Below are 25,159 nucleotides of genomic sequence, written 5' to 3'. Positions count from 1 at the left end.
TTGGATTTAAATGCATTCATCTAGCAAAAACTAATCCCACGGGAAAGGCAAACTGCACTGCCAGAAAATGTGGAGTTCTGCTCGTCTTAGAATAAATCAATGTAATCTCGTCTTTATCATGTTACCCAGGAGAAAAGAAAAAAAATCTATATGATTTGGAATTCTGCCAAGCCACCCTTGCATATCCTTCGGTTCTGCATTTGTACACAGGTCTCTTGAGGTATTTATATAATATTCACCCGATTGACTTCCTGCACCGGGGCGTAACTCCAGGGTCAAATGTTGAGGGTGTATTTGACCTGCAGGGATGTCAAGTACATCAGCCCTGTGGAGGCAATCACTTTGAGCTAAATCTGAACTAAATGCAGTTCACAGTTAATGGCAGCTTTTAAAGAGAATATGTGAAAGGGTAAATGTCTGCCACAGACAGGAATTATTTAGAGACACTAATTAGATATTTTTATTAATAGATCTTAGCATGGAGGTTTTGGCTTATTTGGTGCCCTAGGCAAAATCCGACGTGGCGCCCCCCCTTAACCCCCACCCCCAAAAAAACACACAACACAAAAATAATTTGGGATTTTTATGATGTTGACAATTTATTATATTACAGAACTATGCTTCAACACACACATTTTAAACAAGGACACAAGGGATAGTTCAACCAAAAATTTTTAATTCTCTCTCCATTTACTCACCCTCAATACAAATGCATTTCTTCTTTCTGCTGAACACAAGAAACCGTTTATAGAAGAATATCTCAGCTTTGTAGGTCCATTCAATGCAAGTGATTGGCGGCCAGAACTTTGAAGCTCCAAAAATCACATAAAGGCAGCATAAAAGTAATCCATATGACGCCAGTGGTTAAATTCCATATCTTCAGAAGTGACATGATTGGTATGGCTGAGAAAAAGATAAATATTTAAGTCGTTTTTTTTTTTCTCTCGAAATCTCCACTTTCACATTTGAAAGTCACATGTGATGCCTGTTTAGTTTCACTCTCACATCTGAAAGTGAAAGTGGAGATTTGGAGTAAAAAGTGACTTTTAACTGTGATATATTGATCTGTTTCTCAACCATACCAATCATGTCACTTCTGAAGACATAGGTCCAACCACTGGAGTCTTATGGGTTACTTTTATACTGCCTTTATGTGCTTTTTTGTGCTTCAAAGTTCTAGCCACCATTCAATTACAACTTATGGACCTACATAGCTGAAAAATTCTTCTAAAAATCTTCATTTGTATTCTGAAAAATAAAGAAAGCCCTGTTTATGGACTGCTAGATGGGCTACTTTGCATATACTGTACTGAATAGCCTGACAGGAACAACTCAGGGGACCGTTCTCCCATTGCGGTCATGCGAGGTCTGTGCGGGCAGGGCCGTTTTTGACCATTCTGGCGCTCTAGGCGAGATCCCTTTTGGTGCCCCTGTTCTGGGGGGGTGAGGGAGTGTTTGGGGAGCGTGGCAGCAGCCTCCTCTAGTTCGCCTATGCCTAGAAACGGCCCTATGTGCAGGGGAGGGGTGGACAAATTTGGGGCACCTTCCTCCCATCGCGATCTTGTGAGCCAGGGGCAGGGCACCATAATTTGGGCCACCTTTATCCCATCACGAGCTTGTGAGCTCTGTGTGGGGTGGCCGAGCAGGTGCCCTGTCATGCCTCCACATAGAGCGTTGCTGCCCTAGGCGCCTGCCTATATCGCCTATTCCAGGATCAGCTACTGGATCTAAACTGGGACGGATTAACAACCGGGCCAATGGGGCAAGTGCCCAGGGGCCCTTGACTACAAGGGTGCGCTTGAAGACCCGTTTGGGCAGGAACAACAAATACTGGTAAACAGAATCAGACATTAATATTGGGCTTTTGAAATAAAGAAAGCACCCGTTTTGTGACAAGAACAGAGGTCTTCAAGGTTCTTTTCAACTGTAGCCTTCAATAGCGTGCAGCACTTCAACAATGTTGTCCTTGCACAAAGGTATGGGGAATGTTTCATCTTTATGAATGGTTTTAACCACACAACTATGAAAAACCAAGTCAATAGAGTGAAGGTTTGTGCCAAAGCAGATTACTGATTTAAAGTTAAAAAAGCATCCTAATACTTCATATCAAATATTTGTTGCATTACAACAATGTATTCACTAAATCACAAATAATACCTATTGATGACTATTGATGAAGCTTTATACAAAGTTCCTTTTGCTAGCATTGATTAATGCATTAGCTATGAACTAATAATGAACAACATATTTTACAGCATTTATTACTCTTGGTTAATGTTCATTTATATATAAAAAAAAGTCCACAAATAAAGTAAGCATACTTGGTTACCAAGGAGACAACAGTGTCAGAGAAGAGCTTGCTTGAGATGAAATATCCGCAATATAAAATATATGAAGAAAAACAAGAATAATAAAGGTAAATATCATGTGTGGAAAAATATATATTTACAAAGACAACCGTCTTATACATCCTGATGATGGTGCAAATTGGTATTGGTAAGGTAAACACAAGAGCATATCTTTTGAGCTTTTAATTCTTTATAGAGTTAAACGAGTTATGTTTTTCAAGAAGAGGAATTCTGCTGACTGATTTGCTTTTATAATAACCTAATAGTTTGCCACTGGCCTGTGCATTCAGCCGGAACAGATAGAGAGAGACACGTATATCGATTGAGTGGCGTTCATAGCAGCTGATTTAATACAAAGATTACATTTTGTTTCACTGTCCAATTTTTAGCAAGACTCTGATAATAAGACCGAAGGGGCGCAGGGAAGAAAAACATGCAGGATTCCCAAAGGATGCCATTTAATTTGATTCATGCTATACATAAAGTCATGGGCATTCACAACTCGGATGAATGAACAGTTTGAATGACAAGCAACATAACAGGGCATAGCATACGCCTATTGGGGAGCCACAGGGATGTTGATAAAAGTGTGTGTGTGTGTGGGGGGGGGGGCACGCAGTACCTTGAGACATATAGAAAGATGAAAAAAATATACAGTCTAAATGAAGCTTTGAATAAATTAGTAAGGCTGTTGGTTCTTTGAGTTTATTTCAAACCTCAGAATAACATTACTGTGGGTGATTTTGGTTAAGGGATGTTCTGGGTTCAGTACAAGTTAAGCACAATCGACAGCATTTGTGGCATAATGTAGATAACCACAAAAATGTCTTTCGACTTGTCCCTCCTTTTCTTTAAAAAAAAGCACAAATCTGTGTTCCAGTGAGACATCAACAATGGAAGTGAATGGGGCCAATCTGTAAAAGCTAAATACTTACTGTTTCAAAAGTAGAGACACTGTGCATTATGAAAGGGGTGTGGCCTTCATATTTGTGCCTTTAAATCCTCCAAAAATTTGTCCCATTTACCTCCATTGTAAGTGTCCCACTGTACACTTAAATATAGATATATTTGAGCATATTTCTAAGATTTACACATTTCAATTTCATAACAAAATTCCATCAAATTGAATTGAGTAATCTTTAAACAAATTAAATAAATAAATAAACCTTGTATATATTTAAGTTGCATCAATTTAGTGACTCCAGTCATGTCTCCTAAGCAACCAAATTGGCCCGGTTGCTAAGGAGGATAGAGTCACATGGGGTAACCTCCTCGTGGTCGCTATAATGTGGTTCTCGCTCTCGGTGGGGTGAGTGGTGAGATGTGCGTGGATGCCACAGATACTAGGGTGAAGCCTCCACACGCGCTAGTTCTCCGCGGTAATGATTCGTCCTTCACCACCCGGATTGAGGCGAATCACTACGCCCCCACGAGGACTTGGAGCGCATTGGGAATTGGACATTGAAATTGGGGAGAATTATTTTGTTTTTACATCAATTTAATTTGGAGTGAACTTGTATTGAACCCAGAATATTCTTTATAGATCTGTTCTCTAAAAGCAAGTCTAAATATCTTATCTGCTTCTTCTCTGGTCAATGCATCTTTTTTTTTTTTTAAAGGATTTTTAGATATATTAAAATAGATAACAATTTTTTCTTCTGCAGTATAGCTGCTAAAGTAAATGTATGTTGTTTTAAAGCAGTTTTAGATATTTATATTGTATAACAAGCCAAAATAAAAACAAATCAAAAACGTATTTTGTTGCCGTGTATAATGGGCGAAGACTTCACCTCTCTCACCATCCTGTTCACTTCAATCCAAACAAACACTCTCTTATTAAGAAATGCACAGTGACATATATTATGATTCAATAAGTGGGGAGCAATCACGTTATAATCTAGCTGCATTTAGGGATGAGCGTCCCGTGACAGAGTGCGCATCAGCCGGTGCAGTTTCAATCTCTCCCCCTCAAATCGGGACATTCGCGAAACTCATAGAAGAGGCGCTGACTGCACAGAGAAATGCCAGTTTTGTAGTTTGTAGTTATTTAAATGATCTGCTTCTGTATAATTTGAACTTTAATAAAGCTATAACGCATTAAATATAACTGCATTAAAGCTGTAACGCCGGGGTGTTTCATTTAAAGATGCTCTGATATGCAAGTTTTGCTCCAGCTCCACTTATTTCACAACAGGAGTGCTTCTGTATTTACTTATTTTGTATTTTTGCATTAAAATACCCTCCTACTTTGTGATATACATCACCTGAAGCTGTTTGGAAAGTTTAGAATAAATGTGTGAGTTGATCCCTTTGATGACATAAGATAGAATAGAGGCAGAGCATATTCAAACTTTCTTCTCTCTTAATTGATTTTTCCATTTGTATCATGTGTGACAGTGAACTCACACAACCCATATTCTTTAGAAACACAACAAAGAAGCAGATGTGTGAAATGTTACTGGCAGTATGCTGCCATCTTACAAATCAGTTTATTAAAGGTGATAGCTGAAGTTAAAATGCTCTGCAAAAATGACAATAATAAAATGAGATTTTTTTTTTCTTTTAATAGTCACAAAGATGAAAAACGTGAGACACCTACACTAGATCCATTCAGGCTTTTAAAGCTCTGCTATTTTAAAGTCACACATTCATTTGAATGAAAGGACTATTTCACGTTGAGTAAAAGATTTATGTGAGTATAGACACACATTGAAACTGAATTGGATAATAACACATACATACTCTTGTAGCTGTATTGTCTTGGAAGTATATCTGCGTTCTGTTGGCTAAAGACAAAAAAAAACGTGAGTTTGTTCTCCTTTTTCAGTGGATTATTTTATTTTAAAGATAAAAAAAAATCTGGCCAATCCAAAATACTGGAACTGAAACAAAAAGTGATTCAAACACCCTGCAGCTCTTGCCTGGTTGCCCACTAAAGCTAAGCAGGGTTGAGCCTGGCCAGTACCTGGATGGGAGACCTCCTGGGGAAAACCAAGGTTGCTGCTGGAAGTGGTATTAGGGAGGCCAGCAGGGGGTGCTCACCCTACGGTCTGTGTGGGTCCTAATGCCCCAGTATAGTGACGGGGACACTATACTGTAAAAAGGCATCGTCCTTCGGATGAGATGTTAAACTGAGGTCCTGACTCTCTGTGGTCATTAAAAATCCCAGGACACTTCTCGTAAAGAGTAGGGGTGTAACCCCGGTGTCCGAGCCAAATTCCCCCCCATTGGCCCCTATATATCATGGCCTCGTATTAATCTCCATCCCTGAATTGGCTACATCACTCTACTCTCTCCTCCCACCAATAGCTGGTGTGTGGTGTGCGTTCTGGTGCACTATGGCTGCCGTCACATCATTCCTATGCTATGTAAAGCACTTTGAGTGCCTAGAAAAGTGCTATATAAATGTAAGGAATTATTATTATTATTATTATTATTATTATGTAAAATATGACAGTAGCTAGCCCAAACGACTTAACCCTAAATATGAAACTTGAGGTAGTTTTTTGTGAGTTTTTGTGTGGTAGAGGAACCACACAGTAATGCATAATAACACTCTGAACACCCTAACTACCACAGTATAACACTCGGAGCACCAAGCAATGTCCTAGCAACCACAGAGAACACCATAGCAACCACTTAGTAATGCACCAAAAAATAACTCGAAGTTAGAATATCTTAGTAACTTCATAGCAACAGGCATACAAACTGCACAGAAAACCCCAGCAACTGCCGAGCAACTTCATAGTAATGTACTAATAACACTCAGAACACCCTAGCAACCACATAGTAATGTGTTAAAACACTCAGAACACCTTAGCAACCACCTAGAAATCCCATAGTAACCACCCTGAACACCTCAGCAACCACCAAGCAATCCCTTGGCAATTGCCGAGCAACCACATAGTAGCACACTAATAGCACTCAGATCATTCTAGCAACCACATTGTAATACAAGATGTCGTAAAAGTCAAAGAACTCTGCGAGATACAAGTCATAAAAACTCTCACACAGAAGAACATTTTCATCAACACATCCTACTGAGCAAGGACAATAAAACACAATTCTCACATCTGACCTCTATCTCACCTCAGGCCAATTTAGGCCTATTCTCCTAAAACTCACAAACATCTGCCCCCCTCTACTCCTCCTTCCTCTTCAGCTCAGAATCACTTCAATCTCACCTAAGATCTGCATGTAACAAAATATCATATCTGATGTATACAAATAATGTGACTAGCGTGTTTGGTATTATTTAAAATGTCTCAGTGTGACTGGTATATTTGTCCCTTTCCCATGTTGATAAAACTAAAGGTAACAAAGTTACAAGGTCTTTGCCAAATGCTGTATAATTCTGGAGGTTTGTCCCCATCCCTGCCTGTATGTTAATGAGGTATGTCCACAGGACTTCCAAAACTAACCACTCCCAAATTCCCTTTGTTCGTGGTTTGGGTATTTAGTGAAATCTGACACATTGTTCATGGTTCTCTGCAGTCAGACGATCCCACACATATTACCGTGTGTAGTTTATTTCAGGTAATTGCAATTTTAATTTATGTTTTGATAAAATTTCTAAATTCGACATATTATTGTCTAATTAGAATTGATGAATGTATTATTTTACCAGGTAAATAAATTGTTACATTTGAGTTTATTCAGATTTTCTCTGAAACTACTGTCTTTAGTAGATTATGTCAAGTCCATGTTTCCGCAAATCCATGACCAGGTTAGTAGGGGACTAAAGCTCAGATCTGAGTGGAGCATGGGGCACACCGACTGAGACTTTAGAGCTCCAACTAACAAATTGGCATTATTCGATAGGGAATTTCCGTTTTCCCTATCGAATAATTTCCGTTTAGGACGACATGAAGTTGTCGACCAAGCCTAAATAGGGTGAAGTCTAAACCTCTGGTTATTGTAATATTTTCTAGCTAAGTGTACATAGGAAACTATGGCATGATTATATAAAGCTATTTTATCTTGGGTATTGTTGGTCTATCTTTGTAAATTTAGTGTCATGACCTCTGGGTTGAAATAATGTTACTCTAATTAGGTGTATACTATCTAAGGGACAGCCATCTAATTAGTATTTTGTCACTTAATGTTTTAATAACCAACACTGGCATATTTGTGAAGGTGAGATCCACGTACACGGCCGGCGCGAGACTCTCTAAGTGACAGGAATCCGAATGAACGAGTACAAAATAAAATAGAGTTAAATACGATGATTAAATGTTAAATCAAATTTTATAATAATAACTAGGATTGGAACATTAACATATCCTTACAAACTTTTAGAATTGGAGTCAGAGAAAATAAACGAGGATCATAAAACAAATAATATAGTTATTTAATTGGAACGAAATAACTTAAACTGAATGCGTTTGATAAGACAGAACATGCAGGAGGCCTTCAGCCACGCCATTGGATACAGTCCTTGGGCCAGTTGGGTGGCTTCCCTATTACTCCTTTACCTTATCCCCCTTCCCCCTTACAGCAACAACACAGAAAACACCATAAAAACTACACAGAGTACCTTAGTTATTACATAGCAACAGCAGAGCAACCATCCAGCACACCCTAGCAACAACAAAGCAACAGCCGAGCAACCATCCAGAAGACAATAGCAACTGCAATTCAACAGCAGAGCAACGACCCAGAACACCATAGCAACAGCAAAGCAACAGCTGAGCAAACTACCCAGAACACCATAGCAACTACATAGTAATGCACAGAAAACACTTAGAATACCTCAGCAACAACCTAGCAACCATCCAGAGCACCCTAGTAACAACACATCAACACTGTAAAAACTATTCAGAATAACTTAGTAACTACGTGGCAACAGCAGAGCAACCACCCAGATCACCATAGAAACTGCACTGTAATGCTGTATGAACATCTTAGCAAACACCTAGCGACCATGGTGACCACCCAGGGCACTCTAGCAATACAATACAATACAACCACACAGTAACACAGTAAAAACCTCTCAGAATACCTTAGTAACTGCATAGCAACAGCTGAGCTACCACTCTGAATACTCCAACAACAACCATATACAGTAGTAATGTGCTAAAAATACTCAGAACACCTTAACAACCATATGTAATAAAACTGTAATAAATAAAAAAACTCTGAATTCTTTAGAAACTGCATAGAAACGTTCTGGCAACCACACCCACAACAAGGCAGCATTGTGGCAGAGAATTGTTACACAGACAAGCACCACTTACATATGTAACACATTATCTACAAACAAAGCCATCAAATGAACACAACACCACATTCCACAGATCAGAGAGATCACCCACCGAGCCAATAGAGAGTCATAAAACTCATCCATTGTGTCTAAACTGCTATTAAGACCATCTCTGCAAAGAGGCCCCTGGGTGCAGGGGTCACAAGCAATAAAATACAGAGAACACACTCCCTGGAATTCCCAAGAAAGACTCAGAACACACTCTGTTTTGTCCTCCAATATAAACCAATTTGCCACACTTTGACTCATCAGATCACAAGACATTGTGAATAGTATCCTGTAAACAGCAGCTAAATGGGAATCCACAAACCCATTACTTGTGATTTAACTGACTATGACCTGTGATCACTTGTACAACTGACAAAATAATGATTATAGCTGATGTACCTTTTTAAAATATTTGTAGTGATTTGAATCACTTCTAACTAACAAATTGATGATTATAATATTTAATCTTGTACGGTAACTTCAAGGTTCAACTGGATATTATACCCCGACAATCAGGTTTCTCATAATGTAATGTATTTTCCATGTTGTAAATCTAATGAATTAACCAGTATAATTTGTAATCAGGGATTGTCATGTTTTGTTACTTTGTTAGGGGCAGTGGTGGCTCAGTGGTTGAGGCTCAGGGTTACTGACCAGAAGGTCAGGGGTTCAAGCCCCAGCACCACCAAGATGCCACTGTTGTGTCCTTGAGCAAGGCACTTAACTCCAGGTTGCTCCAGGGATTGGGATTGTCCCTGTAATAAGTGCACTGTAAGTCACTTTAGATAAAAGCGTCTGCCAAATGCATAAATATAAATGTTACTTACACTTATAATATTCATGAAAGAATGTCATATTTAACATGTAAATGCTTGCTTGATTACGTAGAGAATGATGACAATGAATGTCATGTCTCTTGTTCCTTTTTCAAGATATAAAAGTTCATGATTAAACATGCACTATTTTTGAGCAGGAGTTTATAAGAATCCACCACAAATGGTCATAAATTTTGAAAAGGACAGCCCAGTCAACCATTTGACTCTGGAAAATCACTTCTGATTGGCTCAGGACACCTTTGGGGTGCGGCCAATTTCAATTCAAAACTTTCCTACCAAAGGAAGAACTCTTCTTCTCTCTTCTCTTGATCTTCCTCTTCTGCTGAACTTTGCTCTTGCAAAGCTCTATTTGGAAGTGTCTCTGGCTTCTTCCAGATCCTCCGTGCCATGTAGTGTCCAAGGAAAACTCGGGACACCAAAAGTCCAGAGGAAGCCTTTCACTCTCTACTCACACACCCAACGGGAATCACGAGTCCTCCTTGCAGAAGGCGTCACTTCAACCAGAAAATAAATATCTGCAATCATAACAGAGTCCAAAACATCGACGGAACGAACTTTCGACAAAGACCCAAAGAACCAAGTAACACAAAGAACGCAATGCAAGGAAATGCAACAACACTCAAGTACATCTCCAAGACTTTTGCTCAAAGTGCTGGTGTATTAGTTGAATACTTTGTGTAATCTGATTGCAAATCGATTTAGACTCGAAGGATAAACGGTTCTTAAGGCATTGTCAACAGACTCCATAAAGTTCATTTTCTCTGTATTGATCATCTACTTCACATTCTGTCACTACTCACCAACCTGTTTCATGTTGTATGTGTTAGATTAGTTAAAGTTTGTCTGTATTCAAAGATAATTTGACTGTGGTATATTTTGCTAAATAATCTCATCCCTGTTTTTAAATGACTTCGCTTCAAAGCTGAACCTAAATACGTGTCATATTATTTTCAATAAGCCATGAGAATATCACTCCAATAAGTGAATTAACCATAATTCCCTTATTAAAGCTAATTCCTTACAATAGAAATTGTGAGTGGATACATCGAGACGTATTACAATTTTAATGGTGGAGACTTTTATTCAGACTGAAAATGAGTTATTTGTCATTTATTAATTTATAATGGTTGTCGAACGTGACTGATTGTATTATAAATTCCCTGTCTGCAGTGGTTAGTACCTACCAAAAGTGGTTCAAGGAAGGACAACCGATGAACCGGCGACAGGGTCATGGACACCCAAGGCTCATTGATGCGCAAGGGGAGCGAAGGCAAGTCCTTCTGGTCCGATCCCACAGAAGAGCTTCTGTAGCACAAATTGCTGAAAAACGTAATGCTGGCCATGATAGAAAGGTGTCAGAACACACAGTGCATCGCAGCTTGCTGCGTATGGCACTGCATATCCACAGACAGGTCAGGGTGCCCATGCTGACCCTTGTCCACCGCTGAAAGCGGCTACAATCGGCACGTGAGAGTCAGAACTGGACCATGGAGCAATGGAAGTTGGCCTGGTCTGATGAATCACGTTTTCTTTTAGATCATGTGGGCGGCTGTGTGTGTGTTTGTTGTTTACCTGGGGAAGAGACAAGGGGGACATACACAATATTAGGCAGGTGGATTTAGTCGTAGGTGGATCGGTGTAGTTCCTCTTTATTTAAAATGTATTTAAAAATATTTATATAAAAATATCCATCCAGCTATCCATCTATCTATCTATCTATCTATCTATCTATCTATCTATCTATCTATCTATCTATCTATCTATCTATCTATCTATCTTTAACAATATCTCTCTCTCTATCAATCTGTCTGTCTGTCTGTATCTCACTCTCTATCTCTCTCTATCTATCTATCAGCTGATCTCTCTCTATGCATCTCTCTCTCTCTCGATGTCTATCTATCTCTCACTCTCTCTCTCTATCTATCTGTCTATCTCTCTCTCTCTCTCTATCTGTCAGCTGATCTCTCTCTATCCATCTCTCTCTCTCTCGATGTCTATCTATCTCTCTCTTTATCTATATCTATCTACATTTCTGTCAGCATCTCTCTCTCTCTCTCTCTCTGACTGTCTGTCTATATAACTATCTGTCTGCCTTTTTGTCTGTCTGTCTATCCATCCGTCCGTCTACCTATCTATCTATCTATCTATCTATCTATCTATCTATCTATCTATCTATCTATCTATCTATCGGTCTCTCTGTCTATCTATCCGTCCGTCCGTCCGTCTCTGTCCGTCTGTCCGTCTGTCTGTCTGTCTGTCTGTCTATCTATCTATCTATCTATCTGTCTATCTGTCTATGTCTCTATCTCTCTCTCTCTCTCTCTCTCTCTCTCTCTCTCTCTCTCTTTAAATTTATGAACAACACAGTACACAGCAAAAAATGCAGACTATGAAATGCATTATCTGCAAGCTCCATGCAGAAGGGAATAAAAGAAGAAAAAATAAATCAGATTTAAAAGTTGAAGCTAATTTAAGGTAAAAACAAATATTTAAACATTTAATAAAAATCATAAGTAGAGCACACTTTGGACGAACACACTGTCTGTCAGTTCGTTCGTTTCTCTACCTATCCATCTTTTTATCAGTCTGTCTGTTTTTCTTATTTCTATTATTCAATTCTATTCATGCATGGTTATTAACGAAGTTACAAACACAAGTTTTGAACCAAATTTACTTTTATATTTGTCCGTATCTAGTGGTCAAATAATGAAAATTTTACTCCGATTAAAATCTGTGCAAATAAAATTGTGAGAGTCATTTGTGATCTCATGAACCAATTTGTTTGTTTGAACAGTGAACTATAGAAGATTAAATCATTCAGCCATGGAACCCTGGACCCATTAGAAGTCATCTCTCTGTCATATGTAATATCATCCACACGCAGTGCATTCAATCATGTCTTCTCTGATGTATGATCACCATAACTTCATGCTGTCAGTGCAGAATAATTTACATGCTGCTGTAGAAGTAATAACAATAGAGATTACGCAATCCCTCCTCAATATCATGTAGATCAAAATAATCCCTGCACCACCACCACCACCTTGTAAACTCCATGTTCACACGTCAATCCAACATTAAACCTGTGGGCCTTGAAAACTTCTTGATCTCATCTGTTTGTCTCACTTAAATTAAAAGGATGCTAGAAATCTTACAGCAAACTTAAACTATCAACAGCATCTGTGACGTACATCCGATTATCACAGGAAATGATTTCAACTCATCCCTCAGTTTTTAATGGAATGGAAAACATGTTAAAGGTAATATAACACATGTACAGAATCAAGCTCTGGTGAGTTTGTCAGTTAATTCTGTGTGTTTTGTTATTTTCTATCCCTCATGTCTCACAGGTGCAACCAGCATGCATGATCAGTGTTTCCATGGGAACATTGATTGTTCCCAGGGGAACGCTGATCATGCCACTAATTAGCGTGCTAGCAACACCTGGTTATCCTCTAATTCACTCCCTATTTAAACCCTTCCCGTTCTCAGTATCCTTGCTAGATTGTTTGATGTGAAGTAACTTACTTCACTCTCTCTCTCTGCCAGTTGGTCCTGTTTCGTGTATCTGTTTGGTTGCCCGTGTCTGCCTGCATGTATGTCAGGAGTGTGGTTACCTTCCAGCTTGCTGTACACTTGTTCTCTGAGCTCACGAATCTTTAACGGAGGATTCCTCATCTCAGCCCGAGTGTCTGGAAAGTGATCGCCTTCCAATCTTCTGGGCATTGTTCTCTGCACCTCACTGCGTTTCTGTGGAGGATTCCTACAAATCTGCTCCTGACTTCAACAATGCACAAACTCGTCTACGAACACACTTCACAGATGCCCGTTTGTGCGGCTATGGCGCGCACTCATCCCCAAAACTCCTTCCCTTAACTTCAGCCGGTGCCATGACCTGCAGTCTTCGCCAGCAGAGTTAAAGTTATCATTGTTAATAAATCCTCTTCTCTTGGGTCCATTGGGGAAAATAAAATAATTTGCATACAGGTTTGGAAAACATGAGGGTGAGTAAATAATGACTGCTTTCATTTTTGTTTTGTTTTTTGGGGGGGGATTATAAATTTAAAAGGAACTGAACACTACATTTTCAAAGGTGAAAAAATATATACTTTCAAGCAATTTCAGCCAAATCTGAGTCGCACTGACATCCCTAAAACATACACGCGAGCCCAGCACACAATAATAGTAAGTGTGCATGAACTGAGGTCTTTCTGTAGAGCCATTACCTCAACAAGACTACACACACACACACACACACACACACACACACTGCTTACTTTTAATTAAGGTTTGAGTGGCACCCATTCAATAGGTCTGTTTTTCTCCTCCCCGCTACTCAGAAATGTTGCATAAATTAGCAGAGCTCAAACAGAACCCGTTAGAAGGTGGAGTAAGTAAGTAAGTAAAATATATTTATATAGCACTTTTCACAGATAAACATCACAAAGTGCTTCACAGTAAAATGTAATACAAAAACAAATTAAATACATTCCCCAAAATACAAAAAACAAACACTACAAACAACCATAAAAAAAACCCTCGACTAACCAAAAGCCTGCTTGAAGAGCAAAGTCTTCAGTTGTTTTTTAAAATAATCAACTGAGTTTGCGCAACGTAAAACAAGAGGCAAAGCATTCCACAGCCTGGGAGCGACTGCCTGGAATGACTGGTCCCTCTAGTTTTAAAATGGGTACGGGGAACAACTAATAGCATCTGATCTAAAGACCTGAGACTCGGGTAGGAGTGTGCGGCTGTATCAGGTCAGTGATGTAGGTAGGGACTTGGCCATGCAAGGCTCTAAAAGTAAGAACTAGAATTTTAAAATGAATTCTATACTGGACTGGTAACCAGTGAAGTGAAGCTAAAACAGGTGTGATGTGTTCTCTTCTCTTAACGCGGGTTAAAAGCCTTGCAGCAGAGTTCTGAACAACCTGGAGGCTGATGAAGCTCCTTCTTACTCAAACACGTAAAAAGACTGTTACAATAGTCTAAACGGGAGGAGATGAATGCATGAATAATCATCTCTAACTCACCTTTAGTCACAGATGATCTTAATTTTGAAATGTTCCTCAATTGAAAAAAGCAGTTTCTAACTAATTGTTTCGAATGAAGCTCCAAGGACATAGCTGACTCAAAGACAATACCTAAGCTCCTGAGGCTCGGATGGACAGACGGGCCTAAGTCGCCAATATGTTGTATTATCTTTGGGATTTTACTTTCAGGGGCTGATAATTAGTGTTTCTGTTTTGTCAGAATTGAGAAGCAAAAAGTTCTCACATAACCACTTTTTAATACTAGACAGACAGTTAATTAAAGAGGACAATTTAAACAATTCAGTTTCCTTAAAGGAGCAATACAGTTGGATATCATCCGCATACAAGTGATAAGATATGTCGCTAAACTGACTAATAACCTTACCAAGAGGAAATATATACAAGAGGAACAAAATAGGACCCAAGACAGAACCCTGCGGTACCCCACACGACAACTCTGCAGTTTCAGACACAATCTGATTCAAATTCACACTAAAGCTTCTACCTGACAGGTAGGATGAAAACCATTTTAAAACTGATCCCGACATGCCAACCAAATCACGAAGTCTATTTAACATAACATTATGATCAATTGTGTCAAAAGCTGCTGAAATGTCCAATAAGATCAACACTGTATATTTTTTAGAGTCAGCTGACATCATAATATCACTTGAAACTTTAAGTAACGCCGTTTCTGTGGAATGTTTTTTGCGAAAACCAGACTGGAATTTGTCAAATAACTCATTATTCTCTAGGAAAAGGGTGAGTTTTTCAGCTACAACTTTTTCTAGAATTTTTGACATGAAAGGAAGCTTCGAAATTGGTCTATAGTTTTCCGGTTGTAGCGGATCCAGATTCGTTTTTTTAAGTACAGGCTTAACAACCGCATGTTTAAAAAAAGCAGGAACAACACCATTTAAGAGTGAGGAGTTAAGCATCTCAACAATACAGGGGTCAATGTAGTCAAAAACTTGTACAAATAGCACAGTATGAACAACATCCATAGGACAAAATGATGGTTTCATAGAATGTAACAGAGAGGTAATGTCAAGTAACGTCACAGGTGTAAAAGTGGACCAACAATGCGGGGGGGGACATGTCACAGGCAAAGCTCTGAGCCAATGGTGGTTCAATGTTAGCCCTAACGTCTCTGATCTTATTAACAAAAAAGTTGAGGAATTCATTACAGTCAGATCTAGATAACACTGTTGTTTGAGAGCTAGTTGGAGAAACTATTGTATTAATGGTGTCGAATAAGATTTTAGGATTGTGCTTATTCGAGGAAATAAGTTGAGAAAAAAAGCACATTCTCGCCTTTTTCAACATCTCATTCAAGGTGACCATTAGATCTTTAAGATGGAGCGTGTGAACCTCGAGTTTAGAAGACTTCCAAAGACGCTCTACTTTTCTACAATTTCTCCTAAAACTTAAGATAGCTTCATCAATCCATGGACAGGTTTTATTGTGGGAGACAGCGCTCAATTTAATTGGTGCTACTTTATCTAGAATCGATAAGCACTAACCATTAAAAGATAAAATATATTCATCAACATCAGTACATCCTTTCAGAGAACATGGGTCAAACAAGGCAGAGAACCTCTCTGCAGTGTCTTGATTAATAATCCGCCTTTGTGTCATAATTCTCTGGGGCGGAGGATCTTGAGGAAAGTTAATATTAAAAAACACACAGCTATGATCACTCACATGTACATCTTCCACATGTGTATTTACAATATCTACACCAAGAGAAAAAACAAGGTCCAGGGTGTGACCCTTAATGTGTGTGGGTCCAGTAACGTGCTGAATGAAATTAAAAGAGTCTGTAATAGAAAGGAGATTAGCAGCTGTATTGCATGTAAAATCATCCGAGTAGCCGCGCAGCGCCGGTACCTTCAGCAAATAATGTTGAAATTCTCTCATTCTCTGTTCATGCCTCACAAATGCAGTGGATGAATTATTCAGCATGGAGGTGGATGTGGCCACGGGCTACAGCATCAGTCAGCCTGCTTGGAGAAGGATGCTCAATTGATGCCTTTAAATATACAGCTCTCACACACCTCTTCATGAATGGCTGTATCAATAATTCCCTGAGCCAGACTCCTTTGGTTATGGGCTTCTTATTACTGCTAAAAAAAGAGAAACTATTTCTGCGGATAAATGTTTTCTTTTGCATAAAATGGAACACCATATGAAAATGAATTTACTTAAAGTTACTGTAGGGTTGTACAATGAGAAATGGTCCCTATTCAGAATTCCATTGTGGCAGGGCGGAGGGCGGGGCCGGGTCGTGATCCTACACACCCGGTCCCGTATTAGGCTAATTAAGCCTCCGTGAGGGATAAAGGTCGAATGCAGAGGATCGTGCGGGAGAGAGAGATAGTTTACGGACATGTCCGTCATATGTGTGTGTGTTTGTGTCCTTGTTTTAAGTTTCTCATTAAAATATTATTTATATCGTCAAGCCGGTTCTCGCCTCCTCCTTTCCATTGATCCCTTTTCACTGGTGCCGAAACCCGGGAAGGAGGAGGGATGCCCGTCGTGGAGTTCTTGACACTGCCGTCCACCCAGGGGAGCGACGCTGACATCCACCGGGGGAGGGAGTAGACCGACCACCCAGACGCGGTGAACGGCCGCCGTCCACGAGGCGAGTGGGGACTGGACTCCCCGACCGCCTGGAGCGATGGAGCCGCTGCCAGGGGCGGAGGAGAGCCCTGCCATCCCCCAGAAACACGGAGGGATCAGAGCAAGACCGCCGTCCGCGAGGGGAGGAGGGAAGTGTTCCCCGACTGCCTGGAGCGGTAGTGCCGCTGCCAGGGGCGGAGGAGTGTCCCCACGAGTCGCCGGAGGGGCGTTCTGACCACCAGGGGTCGCGAGTCTGACTCCGGTCCGCCCGGGGAGAAGCGGCTGTCGTCCGCCTGAGAGGGTGGAGGCGTGCTCGGGGACCATGCGACGGTGTATCGTATGCTGATGAAGTGGTGCAAAACGCAATTTCTATTCACAGAACAATGTAACCAAATGCTACAGTATATTTAATAATAATTAAGATTTTATTACTACAACTGTAATGCAATAATACATATACAGAACCACTTTAAGTGTTTGAATCAATCATATCTCTCACTAAACACCATTATTTTACTCAGTTGGCATGTAGGAGTTGATAACCATTTGCTTATTAATCTCATTCCAAATCTGGATAATTGCTGCAGTATCATTGAGGATAAATGTCCTCCTATGTGATATTGCATTATATTAGTTTTGTACAGTATGTTAATTAATACCCAATATACTTGGACATACGTGAATGAGAATAAACCTGAAACAGGAATGTGTTTGTCACAATGCACACTATGTAGTTTAGAGACGATTTAGAGACATCTAGCATGTTACAAATGGCCGTTACTATTTAAATAAATGTATTCTTAAAATGTTCCGTATGTTCAAGAATCCTCTTGCAGCAATGCAGGTCTTTGGTATTTAGAAGCTGCTAGTTTAGGACCTGTGAAGTGTTTGTTTCTCAAACTAGAGACTGTGATTTACTTATTTTTATTGTGCATCTGGGCCGTCCACTTCCCTCTCTATCACGGCTAAAGATAATTTTTTACTTTATGCGTATTTTTAAAACCAAAATTGGACTTGCAAGTATAAAGCAACTTGTAAGAACTCAATACCTCCGCAAATGGGGAAAACCCGACTGTATTGGGATCTTCGCATGGGAGCGCAACCATTTTAATTCGTTCTAATAATAAGAAAATTAAGTACCAAATTAGCACTTCAGAATGCTTTTGTATTGAATAGGTGACACAGTATTAGTTTGCCATCACGGGGCAAAAACGAATCAAAATGTGCTCTTTCCACCCCTGGTGCTATCATTAATGGTTAAGAATGTAGAACTGTTGAGTGGAATTTGAATGTGATTAGACAAGCAGCCCTCCAAGAGTGCCGTCATGTAAAATGCAAACTTTGTAATATTCTTTGAGGGGGGTTGCATGCACTGTCACTTGACTGTCAACAAAAAAGTTTCATCTGGAGCTTCTTGAAGGTTATTTAAGGATTTTGTGTTTTATTTCGTTCATGCAAATAGGGTGAGTTCAGAGACATTTGGAGGAAGATGATATAAATGCACGATTTTATGCCTGTTATACAATACTACAAGTGGCCTCTTTGACAAAACCCAGAAGTGGAACAAAGAATGAGAGTGTGTTTGGGGACGAGTTACAACCCTCTCCCTCTGAGAAAACTTGCGGCCGCAAACGTATCGCTTCAAGGCCCAAACATCTGAAGGTTGCCTCCAAAGTATAACCATTACACATCATCTGTCGTGCTCAGTCAGTGGCGGGGATTTTGGTTCATCCGAGTGAATGGAATCTTTATTTACACCAAAAAGATTTGTTCATTTGGGTCATCAAATCATTCACTAAACAGTTGTTCAGAGCTAAAACAAGTCTTATTATGCTTTAGTAAAACTTGCTTGTGTACAGGACTACTAAGAAACTTAAGAAACTGCATTTAAGCACAGTAAGCAGGTCTATTATTTTGCTTCGATTTAATCAACTTCTGACTTTGATATTTTTTCTAGCAATTAAAAACTAAAAATGGTCATTTTACACATTTATACACTCAAAAAATACAAATGTTCAATGGGCTTAATCAAATTAAGGAAACATTTTCCACACTATTATAATTTTTTTTTTCTTCATAAAAACTAATAAATATGAATGAATATAATCAAGCCATTTATATAACCTTAAATTCATTTAGTCATCTACTAGATACAAATTTGTCTTGTTTCGTTTTTGGGAAACCATTTGTTGTTGTTGTGTCACATGAACTACAAAAACGTCCAAGTGCTCAAACACAAACTCGTTCAGTAAGAGACGGATTCGGCAGGTCCAACTAATGAAATGCTCCCTCAAATCCCACATAATAATGCTATTTGTTTGTGCCATGGTCAGTTTATCAAGGCAGGAAAAAGTCACCAAATCGCTAAATCATTATTTTTTCAATCAGTATTTTTGGCCACTTTTCCAGAAAAATATCTAAACATCAATAAAATACATATATTTGCTGGAAGTAAAACCCTGTATTATAAAATCTCACTAAATCTTGTTCAATTTATGCTTAAAACAAGAAAAAATGGTTTACCAATGTGGTGAGAAAAATAAACATAATTTAGACTTAAGTCTTAATCGTACGCAATTTGTAAAAAGTAAATTGATTTGGTTTTATGAATATATTTTAACTGGAAAACAATCATTTTTTATCATTTATTATTTTTATCCCCTTTTCTCCCAATTTGGAATGCCCAATTCCCACTACTTAGCAGGTCCTCGTGGTGGCACGGTTACTCGCCTCAATCCGGGTGACGGAGGACGAGTCACCCGGGTGTGTAGGATCAGTTGCGTCCGCTTCTGAGACCGTCAATCCCGCATGTTATCATGTGACTCGTTGTGCATGACACCGCGGAGACTCACAGCATGTGGAGGCTCATGCTACTCTCAATGATCCACACACAACTCACCACATGCCCCATTGAGAGAACCACTAATCACCACCACGAGGTGGTTACCCCATGTGACTCTACCCTCCCTAGCAACTGGGCCAATTTGGTTGCTTAGGAGACCTGACTGGAGTCACTCAGCACGCCCTGGATTCGAACTCGCGACTCCAGGGGTGATAGTCAGCGTCTTTACTTGCTGAGCCACCCAGACCCCATTTTAAGTACATTTTTAGTCAAAGTACATTGAATTGTCAAATTTGTAATTAAATTAATTAATAAAACTTTCAATATTTACACTGTAAAAAAAAAAACATTTTTATGAGTATTTATGCTTGTTTACCAGTAAAAAAAATCTAAATATTCTTAAACGATATATGTTTACTTGACAAGAAAATTACATAAGATATTAAGAGTTGTAATAACCTTAATGCTTAAAATAAGAAAATCTGCCAGTGGGGTATGAAAAATAAACTAGTTTTCCCTGCCCAATAGCAAATAATGTTTTCTTATGTTATGCAGAAATCTCTCTAAATTTAGTAGAATTTCTCTGAAAACAAAACAAAATATAAAATGCCATTTTGCTTAACTAAATTTATTTTGTTTTAAGAAATAGATATTTTTACTGGAAAAAATGAAAAAAATACAAAATTAAGAAAAAAAATCTAGCATTTTATTAGGATTATTCAAATCAATTAGAATTTTTTTTATCAAATTAAAAAGCATAAATAAATAAACTTTAGTTAACAAAAATATTTGTCAGAGCATGGCAGAATGATTCAAACACACACACGCACGCACGTACAAACATGCACGCACGCGCACATACATACGCGTGCGCACGCACATAAACACGCGCGCACATACACACGCGCACGCACACACACACACTCACACACACACACACACACACACACACACACACACACACACACACACACTCAACACACACACACACACACACAGCTAACAGGCAGCAAACTGGATGCCTGGATGCCAAAAATCTCAAGGTCGTCACCAAACCACATATAAGCGGAAAACCCATTTCCTTTCTCAAATTGTCTTGCCTCTAATCCAAATAGAACGGACTGAACAAGCTGGGCCAGTGTTCACTTCAGTAATCTACAAAGCCGTCCTTCCTAAATGCTTTAATCTTGCTAATCAGACATATTTGTAACTGCTTTCTCAGAAAAAGTGCCAAGTTGGAAGGGAGGGTGTCTAAAAATGACCTTTTCAACTAGCCAAGAACAATTAAACTCTAAAAAAAAGGCCCCATTACAGTGTTTCTCCACTAATGATGTTCATAATTATTTTCAATTATTTTAATGTTTTAATTTAAAAGCAGAGCTGAAGTCTGCCGACAGCTCCTTTTGAAAGCCGGGAGGGGAGTTAGACAATGAAGCGTTTATCCGCGCCCTTCACACCGATCTACGGCCCACTTTCATGTGAACCCTGACTACGAATAAAGACAGGTCTGACCCTCAGTGTAGTTTCTACCAGACAGGGGTTTCTCTAATGGGTTACTCTCATGAAAAGCGTTGGCTCGTTAGCGTCACCTTTTAATTTTGTTCTCCTATAGCTAATATGACTTCTTTATGAGAGGCTGGATGTCTTGAGAGGCAAGAGATGCTTTTGAAATATAAATTGTTCTCTGTCCATACAATGAGATTTATGCAAATACTCTGAATACAAAAGCCCAGTCCAATTTGCCACCTTGAAAGTTTTGCTGACACTTCGAACAGGGATCTCGTTTTGCTGGAGAAAATAGTTTAAAAGCAGCACTTTCCTCAACTTGTGTATTTTTAGCACTGGTAAAAGGAATGGTTTGCTCAAAGATAAAAAAATACTGTCATTATATACTCCACGTACGCCGTTATTCTTGGAGCATGGTAAGACAACTGCTCAAGAATCTTCTCAGTGGTTCACAATGACAGTTTAAATTGACCATTGCTGTCAAGCTTCAAAAAGCACAAAAAAGACCATAAAAGCACGATAAATGCAGAGTAAATAAGGCCTAGTCCACACTAATATGTTTTCGTTTGTAAACGCATCATTTTCTCTCCGTTTTGGCCTTCCGTCCACACTAAAACGGCGTTTCTGTCCGCGAAAACTGAGCTTTTTGAAAACGCACTCCCAAAGTGGATACATTTGAAAATGCCGTTTTCACGTTGTAGTGTGGACTGTGAAAATGGATGCTTTGGAAAACGATGACGCATTTTTAGTCATGTGATCTATCCAACCAAAACAATCAAGATGGCGGCCGCGTTATAGCAGCGTTGTTGTGCCTGATACTCACTTTGATATTGTTGTTAAAAAATAAATTTTACTTTGTACAACCTTCACATTGTGTTCCTTCAGAGGCGACGGGAAGTTTACTCGGAATTGGTGTCCGGCGACGGAACACGAGGACAATTGCGTTTCAGACCGTACATGCAGCGGGGATTTTCCGTATGCGCAGTGACACGATTGAAGCATTTTCATACGTTTCAGTGTGGACAAGCAACTTTTGGAAAACGCTAGTGTGGACAGAGAGCGTTTTGAACCAAAAACGACATTTTCAAATGTATACAGATTCATGTAGACGTAGCCTAACTTTTTCGCTCTATTCTACAGGCCGAAGTACACTTTGGTTTTCAGCGTGCGTGACGTTTTGTCATCAGCACATTGCGCGAGTGTTGTCCAAATGGGCTCACAGTGTTTTTGTGTGTGTGTCATATCAGCCATTGCCATATCAGCAAAAAGGGCTATATCATGGTATGTACAAGTTATAATCAAATAATCAATAAATGCGGTAAAAAGATCAAATACATTAAAAAGTTAAATAAAAAAATATATATATAAATAATTCTATATACGATCTTTAACTGTACATGTGTTAAAAATTCTAAAAAGTTTGTATTCAAGTCTTATCTGTAAAGAAACCTTGCCTAATTACATTACAAAATAATATGTTTCACAGTTGTTAGGGCCTCTTTAGCAACAATATCTGCTTGAACATTGCCAAAAAGACTGATATGGCTGGAATCCAACCGAATACTATGACGTAACATTGTTTCTGTAAAACATCTACTTTAACTAAAATATGAACAATAATAAGGTGATCAGTCTTTAATATTTAAGTGATCGGAGGCAAGATTTTGAATGGGTACAAATTAAAAAGTTCCGTTCTTGTGCATTTTCAATATGTCCCAGTGCTAAAAGCAAAGCTGTAAAAATCGTCCTGAACAAAAACTTTGTCCTGGAATGTGAACGCTACATCGCTGATGACCAATCACTGCTGCTGCAGATGCATAATTGTCCACTTTAGGTTTAGGATGAGAAAAATGGCTTATGTCAAAGACCTGTTGTTGATATACATTTGGAATAGTAACAGCCAGAGGTGGACAAAGTACACATCTCCATTACTTGAGTGAAGATACAGATACTACTGGTATCTATTACTGGTAAATATTACTCCATTACAAGTGAATGTTGTAAAGACAGATTTTACTTAAGTAAAAGTACAGAAGTACTTGGTTTTTAAAAGTACTTGAGTATCAAAAGTAAATTTCCTTTATGTCAACGCACTGATTTATTATTGTTGCATTGTTGTATGCAGCAGGAAACCGATGGAGTGCGTACGATGGTAGGGAAGGTGATATTGCCCCAAGTGAAGGAGTTCAAGTACCTCGGGGTCTTGTTCACGAGTGAGGGGACAATAGAGCAGGAGGTTGGCCGGAGAATCGGGGCAGCGGGGGCGGTATTGCACTCGCTCTATCGTACCGTTGTCACAAAAAGAGTGCTGAGCCGGAAGGCAAAGCTCTCGATCTACCGGTCAATTTTCGTTCCTACCCTCACCTATGGTCATGAAGGCTGGGTCATGACCGAAAGAACTAGGTTGCGAGTACAAGCGGCCGAAATGGGTTTCCTCAGAAGGGTTGCGGGCTTCTCCCTTAGAGATAGGGTGAGGAGCTCAGTCATCCGTGAGGAGCTTGGAGAAGAGCTGCTGCTCCTTTGCGTCGAAAGGAGTCAGTTGAGGTGGTTTGGGCATCTGGTAAGGATGACCCCTGGGCGCCTCCCTAGGGCGGTGTTTCAGGCACGTCCAGTTGGGAGGAGGCCTCAGGGAAGACCCAGAACTAGGTGGAGAGATTACATCTCCACACTGGCATGGGAACGCCTTGGGATACCCCAGTCAGAGCTGGTTAATTTGGCTCGGGATAGGGAAGTTTGGGGCTCCCTGCTGGAGCTGCTGCCCCCGCGACCCGACTTTGGATAAGCGGTTGAAGATGGATTGATGTTATATGTAATACTTACTATACATTATTTCTCTGAAGCAACCTACTGAATACACTGACTAGCTTGTAGTATCTGTGGAATATAAAGAGCTTTTAGAATGTTACAAAACCTATAGAAATGAAATTGCACAGATATGCGTCTGTGGTTATGTCTGTGTGGCAGGGCGGAGGGCGGGGCCGGGTCATGATCCTACACACCCGGTCCCGTATTAGGCTAATTATGCCTCCGTAAGGTTTAAAGGCTGACTGCAGAGGGCCGTGCGGGAGAGAGAGATCGTTAGCGGACATGTCCGTCATGTGTGTTTTTGTTGTCTTAAGTTTACCATTAAACCATGATTTATATCGTCAAGCCAGTTCTCGCCTCCTCCTTTCCCATCCTTTAACTGTTTTACAGTCTGTGATTTGGTTCGTTTTAGGCAAACAAAGCAAACATTTAAAACTAAATGAATCTTTAACATATTCAGAAAACTGGATCATATTTTCTAAGTCTGGCTATGGGTGCGTGCACTGCGCCGAGGAACCGCCATCTTCCATTTTGCTAACTGATCAGTGTTCAAAAAAATGCTGGGAAATCATTGAACTTCATGGCACATGACCCTACAAAAGTGATTATTGATAGGGTGTCTGATTTTCAAAGCTGCTACATAGAAACAACGTTCTACTCGAGGACCTTGATAAAAATGTAGTGGAGTGAAAAGTACGATATTTATCTTTCAAATGAAGTGAAGTTAAAGTCACAAGTTTCCAGAAACAATAATACTCAAGTAAAAGTACAGATACTCAAAGTGTACTTAAGTACAGTACTCAAGTAAATGTATTTAGTTACTTCCCACCTCTGGTAACAGCCTTCTTATTGAGAGTTAAATCCAAGCTGATGTTTAAGAATGTGCTGGAATAAAGACTAAAGCTATCAAGATTAAT

The sequence above is a fragment of the Xyrauchen texanus genome, chromosome 13 (genome assembly GCF_025860055.1).
Source record: "Xyrauchen texanus isolate HMW12.3.18 chromosome 13, RBS_HiC_50CHRs, whole genome shotgun sequence".
Lineage (NCBI taxonomy): Eukaryota > Metazoa > Chordata > Actinopteri > Cypriniformes > Catostomidae > Xyrauchen > Xyrauchen texanus.
This window is presented reverse-complemented; position numbering follows the sequence as displayed.